A 9509-nucleotide genomic window follows, 5' to 3' on the forward strand; every position below is an offset into this window, starting at 1 on the left:
GTCTGTGAACTACGCATGTATCTGGTGCTCACAGAGGCCAGATGAGGGAGTTGGAGCCTCTAGTTGGAGTTATGGATGGTTGTGAGCCAACATATGGGTACCAGGAATCAAACCTGGGGTCTCTGAAGAGAAGCTAGTGCTCTCAACCACTGAGCCATCTCTCCAGCTCCTGTGGCATGTTTCTCACTGTCTCTCTGTCTCTGTCTCTCTTCTTTTCCAGCTAGGGTCTAACTACATAGACCAGGGTGCCCTGGAGTTCACAGAGAGCCAGCAGTCTTTACCTCTCAAGTGCTATGCTCACAAGGATACACCACCATGCCTTGTTCAGCATGTACTTTTTTTTCTTTTTTAATTTATTTTTATTGGATATTTTATTTACATTTCAGATGCCACCCCTTTCCCTATTTCCCCTCCCTAGAAAACCCCTATTTCACCCCCCTTCTCCTTTTTGCTTTTATACAATTAATGTTAATCAAAGGCTTTATAAGTTTGGTAATGCTCAATAACAAGATGCCCATACAATCAGAAGTGCAACCCAATACCCAACCTAGATATATCAGCTATCTTTGACTGGTGGAGACATGCAAACATACGCCCCCATGCTCCCCTAGCCCCCCCCCCCGACCCCCATCCCCATCACCTAGCTCCTCCTCTCCCTCTCGTTACTCCTCCCATGTTAGCTCCTCCTACATATCACCCTTCCTGTTAAACTAAAACTTTTCTCTCAAAATACAATTAGAGCATAACTATACCAATTTGTGTCAGTAAGGTGCAAGATAGACCCAATACTGAGTCCATCATTTTGTTGACTAACTAGAACCTCTGTCATCTCTCCTAACTAAAAGACTTAGTTCTGAACCTGGCATTTTTCTTGGCTTTACAATGAATGTCAGCTGAAAACCATCCTCTCAAATCTTTTCTCTCAAAGTAAATAACTGGGATTGGCTATGAGACTATAAGTCTTCAACCCCGTCAGAAATCCAGAATGACTGAATTAACTGAAATTATGGGAAGCACAAAGCATAGCTTCTAAAACTTAGCCAATTTATAGAGACCACTGAACACCTGGACAGTCCTTATACTACAAAACGTTGGAGCATCTGATCTTCAGCCTTCTGGCCCAGGATCATCTGACAGACCTAGTGATGCAGAATTATTAGGGGCTGATTACTCTGTCTTGGCAGATATAATCAGACTATTCTGCAAGTGTGTCCTTTTCTGAACAGTGATTTGTCTGTAGATGAAAAGAGGCAATTCTTGCCTAGTGACTGTCTCAACACAACTGGAGTAACTCCAAAAATGCTCAATTTCTTCTTAGAATCCAAGACAAGGGAGCTGTCAGGAGCAGACATGTCTCTAATCAAAATGAACATTAATACAGAAATGTTTATAACGTAAATTCTGCGGACTTTTGACATTTTGAAAACCAACTATCCATGTAAGGCAATCTGGACTGTTCTCTGTTAACTCCTCTCAGCTATTTCTAAATAAAATATAGAAAACACCCTAGCAATAAACTCCAAGCCATGAATTTGCTATAGGCCCTTAACTCACAGGCTAACCATCTCAAATCAGTTAGAAAAGTTAAAGAAAGACTGGGTTTAAGCCTTGTATTCATAAATGTGCTATATAGGCACAATGCCTATGAGAGTAACAATATTCATCTCACTTTTATATTAATAAGAAACTCGTATCAATGAAAACCTTAAATTTGAAATCAAAGTAAATTTTGTACCATTTAAGAAATTATAACTTCATCTTAATAACAATTATACATATTTTTACGAATAGGTTATGGCTATGCTTATCCTCCCTGTTCCAACAAAACCACTACTTTTCCCTAGAAAGACAGCCCAATATTAACCACCTTAGTCCCCAAGCCCAGGGAATAGGGGCACCAACTCTTCATTAACTTCTTCAAGCTGATTATGGGCATTGAGATATTAGAAGAGGAGCAGGGGGAAGAGTAAATTGATAAGCCTCTGACGCTGTGTCTTCACTGCATTCAGCTGAAATTCCAGGACATTAGAGGTTCAAGCAGGTCTGCTCAGCTTGCCTGATGAGTAGATACACCAAGGCTGTGTATTCTGCAATATACAATTCTCAAAACAAATTTTAGTATTAAGATAATTTTTTGTTTGAATTCTGGAATCTAGTCTTCTGGCGGCCTGCCTCTGTCATGTCTAATCCATATAATTCTGGGAGTTTCTATGAGGGTGTGCTCCCACCATCCTCCCTTTCCCGCCTCCCTGCTCTCGAAAATTCCCTACACTAGGGAATCCAAACTTTCAGGCACCAAGGCCCTCCACTTTCACTGATGTCTAACCCCTTACCCTATCCCTGCTCCTCCAATTACTATGAGGGTGTGCTCCCACCATCCTCCCATTCCCGCCTTCTTGCCCTGGAAATTCCCCAACACTAGGGAATCCAACACTAGGGAATCCAAACTTTCAGGCACCAAGGCCCTCTACTTCCACTGATGCCTGGCAAGGCCACCCTCAACTACCTATACAGGTGGAGCCATGAGTCTCCCCCCCACCCCTTTGTGTTCTCGGGCTGGAGATTTTAGAATGGCTACTCCAGCTTGTTTCTTAGGACCATTTGCTTGAAAAATTGTTTTCCAGCCTTTTACTCTAAGGTAGAGTCTGTCTTTGTCACTGAGGTGGGTTTCCTATATGCAGCAAAATCAGCATGTATTTTTAATGGAGTTCTTTTCATGCCTTTTACTGCTGTGGGAATGAAATTGTAATTTTCTTAGGTATTTCAAAATAATCGGTGGTTTAGCAAGATTAATATTAATAACATCACAAATTAAAAATAATTTTCCTTGACTTTTGTTTTATTCAGTGGCTTAATTTTTTTGCTTGTGTTTGTCTGTGTGTGATGTATGTATATATTTGTATGTGTGTGGGTAATATATCTATGTAAGAGTCTCTCTTTCGCTCTGTGTGTGTGTATAGGGCTGTGTGTCTGTGTGTATTTGTGTGTGTTTCTCTGTGTGTATCTGTGTGTATGTTTGTATGCATCTCTGTGTGTGACGTGCATTCATGCATGTATGCATGTTTGTGTGTGTCTAGACCAGAGGCTGACCATGGGCGTCTTCTTCCATCCCTCCTACTTTCTTTACGGAGGCAGAGTTTGGTGCTATACTGTGACAGGTGAACTGCATGCCCTCCCAGCACTTACATGGGTTCTGAACCGAGGTTCTTACTCTTGCCTGGGAGGCACATTAGCCACCAAGCCATCTGCCCTGCCCTGTGGTTTCATTGACCAACAACAAACAGCAAACCAACTTACTCTTCTCTGTTGACGTTTATCTTTAATTAGTTGGCTCAGATCATCTTCATCAAACTGCCAGAGAAAGAGCAAGAGGAAGGCAAAGTGATGGGCAGCCGTCACACCTCTCTGCAGGCATGTGTGGACTCTGGGAGAGAGCAGAGATGAGGATCGTATCTTCCCAGAGAGAACACTGCAGCAGAAGCAACAGCAGGCATCCAGCTCTGGCCTACAGGGACAGCATGTACTTCCAGGCTAGGCTTAAGGAAGCAGGCGGCTTGTCTGTTCTGTGCCTTTTTTTTTTTTTTTTTTTTTTTTTTTTTTTAATTTTTAAAATGTAAGGTAGAACTCTAAGTAGACCAGGCTAGCCTTGAGTTCACAGAGATTCTTCTGCCTCTGTTCCTGAGTGCTGGGATTAAAGGCGTGTGCCAACACTCCAGGCCTGGGCCCAGCTCTTTATGAAGGTACGATGCAGACGAGCTCAAAGGTCATCATCAGCAGGCCTGCAGACTCCACCCCATGCTACCAGGTTCCTTCCTAGAAATCACCTCATGTCCCTGTCTCCTTCCTTCTTGGAGCCTGAGTTCCAGTCTCCCTTTCAGAGGATGGGTCTGTTATCTCCTGTACTCATTACCTGGTCCTTGGAAAACATCTGAACACAGGGCGGGTGTTCCAGACGCTTCTGAGCAGTGGGTGGATGGAATAGGTATCTGCCTGGTCCTTTAACAGCCTAGGTCCCTGTGCCCTGAAGGTATGATTTGGTCCTTAGCTTCCTGTCCTGCTTCTCTGGCCTTCCTTGGGTTGTCTGTTATGATTGTGGATCCCACTGTTCTCTCTTTGCTTGGCACTTTGGAGTTTATTGCACTTTCTGATTGCATGGTAGACTTTCCCCCAGGTCAACCTGGAAAACTTGTATTCAGTCTAAAAAGACCAACTCAAGTGCTCCTTCTTCCAGGATGTGTTATTTGCCATCCTTTGTAACCTGACATGTTATTACATTTTTAAAAATTATTATTACAGATAATAATTCCCCTTTGGCTCTTCTACACTGAAGACATGTTTATTCCACAGGTACTCAGGTTTTTGTAGTTTCTGTACCTTATTATATAGTATGTGCTCACTGAACATTGTGGTAAAAGAGCTTCTCTTGGGGTTAGTAGAGTACTTCTCTAGCATGTACGAGGCCCTAGATTCCATCCCTAGCACCTTGTAAACTGAGTATGGTGGCACACGCCTGTAATGCCAGCACACACATGGCAGAGGCAAGCGGATCAGACAGTTTAAGACTGTGCTTAGCTACTTAGTGAGTCTAAAGGCAGCCAGCCACATAAGACTCTGTCTTAAAGAACAAATGGGATGGAAAGATGGTTCGGTGGTTAAGAACACTGACTGCCCTCCTAGAGGACCCAGGTTCAATTCCTAGCACCCACATGGTGACTTATAATTGTCTGTGACTACAGTTCCAGGGAACCTGACACTCTCACACAGACATAAATGCAGGCAGAACACCAATGCACATAAAAATCTTACAAAACAAAACAAAAAACTTCTGTACCTGACCCTTGTGATACACTATGAGTTATGACACAGAGGGCCTTGCCTGGAAGCCCTGTAGTGGGGAATCTGAACAGACCAGCCTATCTGGCTTCACTACTTGATCCGTTAGCAGTTGTATCAATGCGATGGTATCTCTGTAAACATCTCAGATGACAGGCTTCAGAGATTTCTGGAGAGCTGACTGCTGCGAGGTGCCTGGAGGGCACACATTCTTCATCCTCTTCCTCTTCTTTCTCCTCCTTCCCCCCCTCTCTCTTCCCCCCTCATTCTGGAGATGGAATCTGGGGCTCCTTCCAGGCTGGGCAAACATGTCAGCACTGAGCTATGCCCCTACCTCTTTATGCATAACTTTATCTGTATCCTTTTAATATATAATTATAGTATTATAACACAAATAATAGATCCCTCTAACTCCTGTGAGCCATTCAAGAAAACGAATCAGGCCCAAGAACAACTTTTGGCAGTTGATTTTCTCCTTCCTACGTAGCCAGGTGAAGTGGAACTCCGTCCTGGGGCTGGGATGCAGACCCTCAGGTTTTGTGGCAGGCACCTTTACCCCTGAGCCTTCTCACTGGCCTTAGTTTGGAGTTTGACATTCTTATTTTATTCTGTGTCCTAGATACAAACAGCAACCAACTTCTTCCAGACTCAGAGAAGAGCGTTTGTTGTGCCGCGCGCACTACAAAGCAAACATGCCTGCGCCAAGCAGTACCTAGGGGAGTAAAGCTCCGGCTGGGGAGAGGTCGGGGAGAGGCCGGGGAGAGGCCGGGAGAGGGTGGAACTGGATGGGGGCAGTTTGTAGGAGTCAGCCAGCTCTGTGTGGGGCTGCGCGCTTGAGTTCCCAGAATTCTTGAGGCTGAGGGAGGAGGATCAAAGTTCAAGGACTGGCTGGTGGTACTATGAGACTGAATTTCAAACCAAACCAAACCAAAAAACACACAACGACAAACAAAAGACCCCAAACCAACCAACCAACCAACCAACCAACCAACCAACCAACCAACCAACCAACTAACCAGGTTGTGAAGGACAGGGCCACTGAGCACAGAAGTGAGGACCTGGGTGCTGGCTGGAGGCATCTTGGGCTCTCTGGGTGCAAGTGAAGATGTGCAGCCCGAAACACACACAGAGGCTGCCACAGCCTGAACTAGGTTTCTGACTGGGACCACAGATATTTTACCACCACATTTAAATGAATCATTTTCTCTCTCTTTAAAACAGGGTCTCGCCTAGCCCAGGTTGGCCCTACACTCCCTAAGTAAGCAAGGACGAACTTGGGCTATTTCTCCTGCCTCCACCTCCTGAGTGCTAGGATCACTGGTATACACGACCATACCTACTGTATGCAGTGCTGGGACTCAAACCTCAGGTTTTGTGTATGGGAGGCAAGCATTTTTTTTTTAAAGATTAAAATATACAATGAGAATGATACACTACCAAAGAGCCAAGCACTGCGGCACACGGCTGCAAATAACAGCACTTGGGAGGTGGAAGCAGGGAGATGATGATTTAAGGGGTGGCCTGGAGTACACAGTGAGGCCCTGTCCAGAAAAAAAAAAAAAAGCAGCTATTAATGAACAGTCTTTCTCCACCTGTCTCCCATCTGCTCAGTTCCCAGCTCTATCCCCAGCATCCATTTGTGTGTTTTATTTTTACTGCAACCAAGGATACTGCTTTGACAGTCAGTCTGTCACACAGCATGTTGACTTTGCTGGTTGGGGATGCACAGGGTAGAACTTGGTGTTGACGGAAGCCTGTTAAGAGGCAATAAGAAAGAAGCTTGCATTAACAGAACATAAAGTAAATATATATATATATATATGTTCTGTTAATATATTATATATACATATTTAGGCTTTTTATAAAGCTACAAACGGAAGTTATCAGCTAGTATCCACACGCTGCTTCTGACATTTATGGGGCATCTGCTTTGTTTAAGGTTTGAGGCATTGGATTTTGCAACGGTCAATCTTCACGAGAATAGTCTGTGTTCTCTTGCTGCATACGAGGGGTGCTGGGGACTGAACCCCGCCCGCGTGTGCTAGGGAAGTGCTGTATCATGGAAGGACATTGCCAGCCCTTGTGATGGTTCATCTAGGTTATTAACTCCACTGGATTGATCAGTAAATGCCTCTAGGGCTGGGTGTTTCTGGAGAGGATTAGCTAAGAGGAAAGCCTGCCCTGAAGGAGGATGGCATCATCCAGGAAAAGGAATAAAAGGGAAAGGGAGAGCAGCTTCTGGACCATCATGCTCTGCTCTGCCGCGTCCTCACACCAGCACTCACGGAGGGGTCTTTAACTCTGAGCACACAGGGCTTGCCTCCAAGATGATTGACAGGTATTGTGTCCTAGTGAGATGTGCTTTGTACAAGGAGGAAAAGGCTGGGCATGGCGGTGGGTGCTGAGAGCCCCAGCTCTGGAGATTGAGGCAGAAGCATGGCACAAACTCAGGGTAGGCTGGAAGGCACAGCAAGACCTCAGTTTTCTTGGGGAGGAGAGGACTCTGAGGATAGAGCTTGGGGCACTGTAGGCAAGTAGTGTTCTACCACTGAGCTACATCGACTGCTCTAACCCTGACTTGTAAAGAAGAAAAAAAAATCAGAAGGGGGAAAGACCAGAGGTCCTTCCTCACCCCACCCCACCCCCGCAGGTAAACAATTAGGAAAGCAGCGTCATCTCAAAGCCACCCTCCTTAATGGGCACCTCCTTAATGATGGCACCCACGGCTTCCTGCTTGCAAAGCAAACACTCTACAGAGGGAGCGGGGTCCCTAGTCCTGAAGTTTTACTTCTGTGCAGCTTTTGATTGCCTTGATGAGAAGGAAAGTAGGGTAACCCAAGAGGCCAAGAATCTTCTGGAGAAAAGGTTTGTGGGATGCAAGAAGGGGCTGACCCCAGACAAGACTTGTGTTTTGAATCCCATGATAGCTTCGGTCACCCCCTCCTGAGAGTACATGGTTACTAGAGCTAGTTTTCTCACATTGTGCTAACTGTGAAACACTTGCCTGGGAGAACTTAGAGAAAAAAGGAATGCACACCCAAGAGTTTGTCAAATGGTGGCTTTAGGTTCCAGATATGGGGCTGTTTACAGTGGTTTCAGTAGAACATGGCACTTAACTGATTTGCTTAGAAGACAATGCTGCCCTCTGCTGGCTGAGTTGCAAAACTACAGCCTTCAGTAGTTTTTGTTTTTGGTTTTTTTGTTTTGGTTTTTATCTTTTTTCCATTTCCTGCTTGATTTCAGGCATTTCTGAAACACCTCACCTTGCTAGGTCATTTCCTACAAATTGGTGGTTTAAACTTTCCCTGTAGTGTGACTTTCCAGAGGATGGGGCAAGAAAAAATATCACTGGTAGGTCTCCTCTTTTTTCCATTTTTAAGAAAGTCTGAAGTAATTCAGGATAACCTTGAAATTGTAACCCTCCATCCTCCGTTTCTCAAGTGCTGGGGTTACAGGTTACCCACAGACTGGGCCTCTTAAAGTCTTTAGAATCTATGTTTTTGTGCAATTTAATTCTGTAACATCTATTTCACCATCCACTTGTCAAGCTATCACCAAAGTGCATGAGATACAGGGTTCAAAACACAATAGAACCTTGCTTTTCCTGACGCTTACAGTCTCAAGAAGTGGAAATCCAAAATAAACTACATGATGAACAAGTCAAGTGTGCAGCGTGTTCCTGAGTGGTCAGTGGGAACGAATATGGGGAAGGCCTGGGGAACTATGAACAGATGGGATGGTCTCAAGCGGTGGGCGGGGCCCCAGGCAGCAAGCTTGGGGCAAGTGAGGACCTTACCCCAGGTTGAAGCAAGCAGGCTTTCCGGATAGAGGAAGTTGTGAGTCAAGTCAATGGCTAAACAGTGAAGCAACACCCAGGGGCAAAGCCAGAGGCTACGGCAGATGGCCGGAATGGTGTTCCTGTCTCCTATCTCCAAGACCTAACCCCTGAGGACGAGGATGAATGTGACCTTATTTGGTCACATTAGGGAATTCTGGTTGTTGAGGGTGTTGTTTGCTCAGCTGAGGCTATTAAGGGAGCCCCTGTCCCCTAAGACTGGTTGTTGTGGCAATTATTTAAATCTCAGCCTGGGTAGAACCCGCCCTAAACCAATTAGTTCTGGAATGAAAGACACACTCACAGCTTTTATATTTACAATAAGCCTTAACCAACACAAGAGCTGGGCAGCTGCCAACCCTCCAGGCTGCTAGAGTCTATTTTTCTATGGGTAAAACAAAGTTATTACTTACTGAATTTTATCTTGTCTCCTCTTAACTCCAGTTGGGCAGCCCTCAGGGCTCTTATCTCATGGCTGCTTCTCTTTCCTCCTCTTCCTCTCCAGCAGAGAACCCCACCTATGTCTCTTCTGCCTAGTTATTGGCTGTTGGCATCTTTATTTACCAATCAGAATTAACTTGGGGGCTAGGTCACAGGGGCTAGGCCAGGCTCCAGGTCTTTGGGGCAGCACTTGGCATTACGATAGACAGTAAAAAACAAAACCTCAGCAACTGGTGATCTTATCAAAAGGGGATTTGTGCTTAGGAACCCACGAACAGGGACACAGTGGAGGGAACATGGGGACATAAGGACAGATACTGATTGTGCTTCTACAACCAAGGAATGCCACCTTTTGCCAGCAAACTACAGGCCCCAGAGCAATGTATGGAACAGGTTAGAG

General features: G+C 45.1%; 1 long non-coding RNA gene across 1 annotated transcript; it reads right to left on the reverse strand.

The window, feature by feature from the left end:
• Positions 1 to 652: 652 nt before the first annotated feature.
• Positions 653 to 9166, reverse strand: LOC143441796 (uncharacterized). Its single transcript, XR_013109483.1, has 4 exons — positions 9082 to 9166; positions 6271 to 6587; positions 3298 to 3424; positions 653 to 2102 (listed from the first exon to the last, which is right to left on the reverse strand). It is a non-coding gene; the product is annotated as an uncharacterized LOC143441796 (long non-coding RNA).
• Between the last annotated feature and the right edge of the window lie 343 nt (positions 9167 to 9509).

This window comes from Arvicanthis niloticus, chromosome 3 (assembly GCF_011762505.2).
Source record: "Arvicanthis niloticus isolate mArvNil1 chromosome 3, mArvNil1.pat.X, whole genome shotgun sequence".
Taxonomy (NCBI): Eukaryota; Metazoa; Chordata; class Mammalia; order Rodentia; family Muridae; genus Arvicanthis; species Arvicanthis niloticus.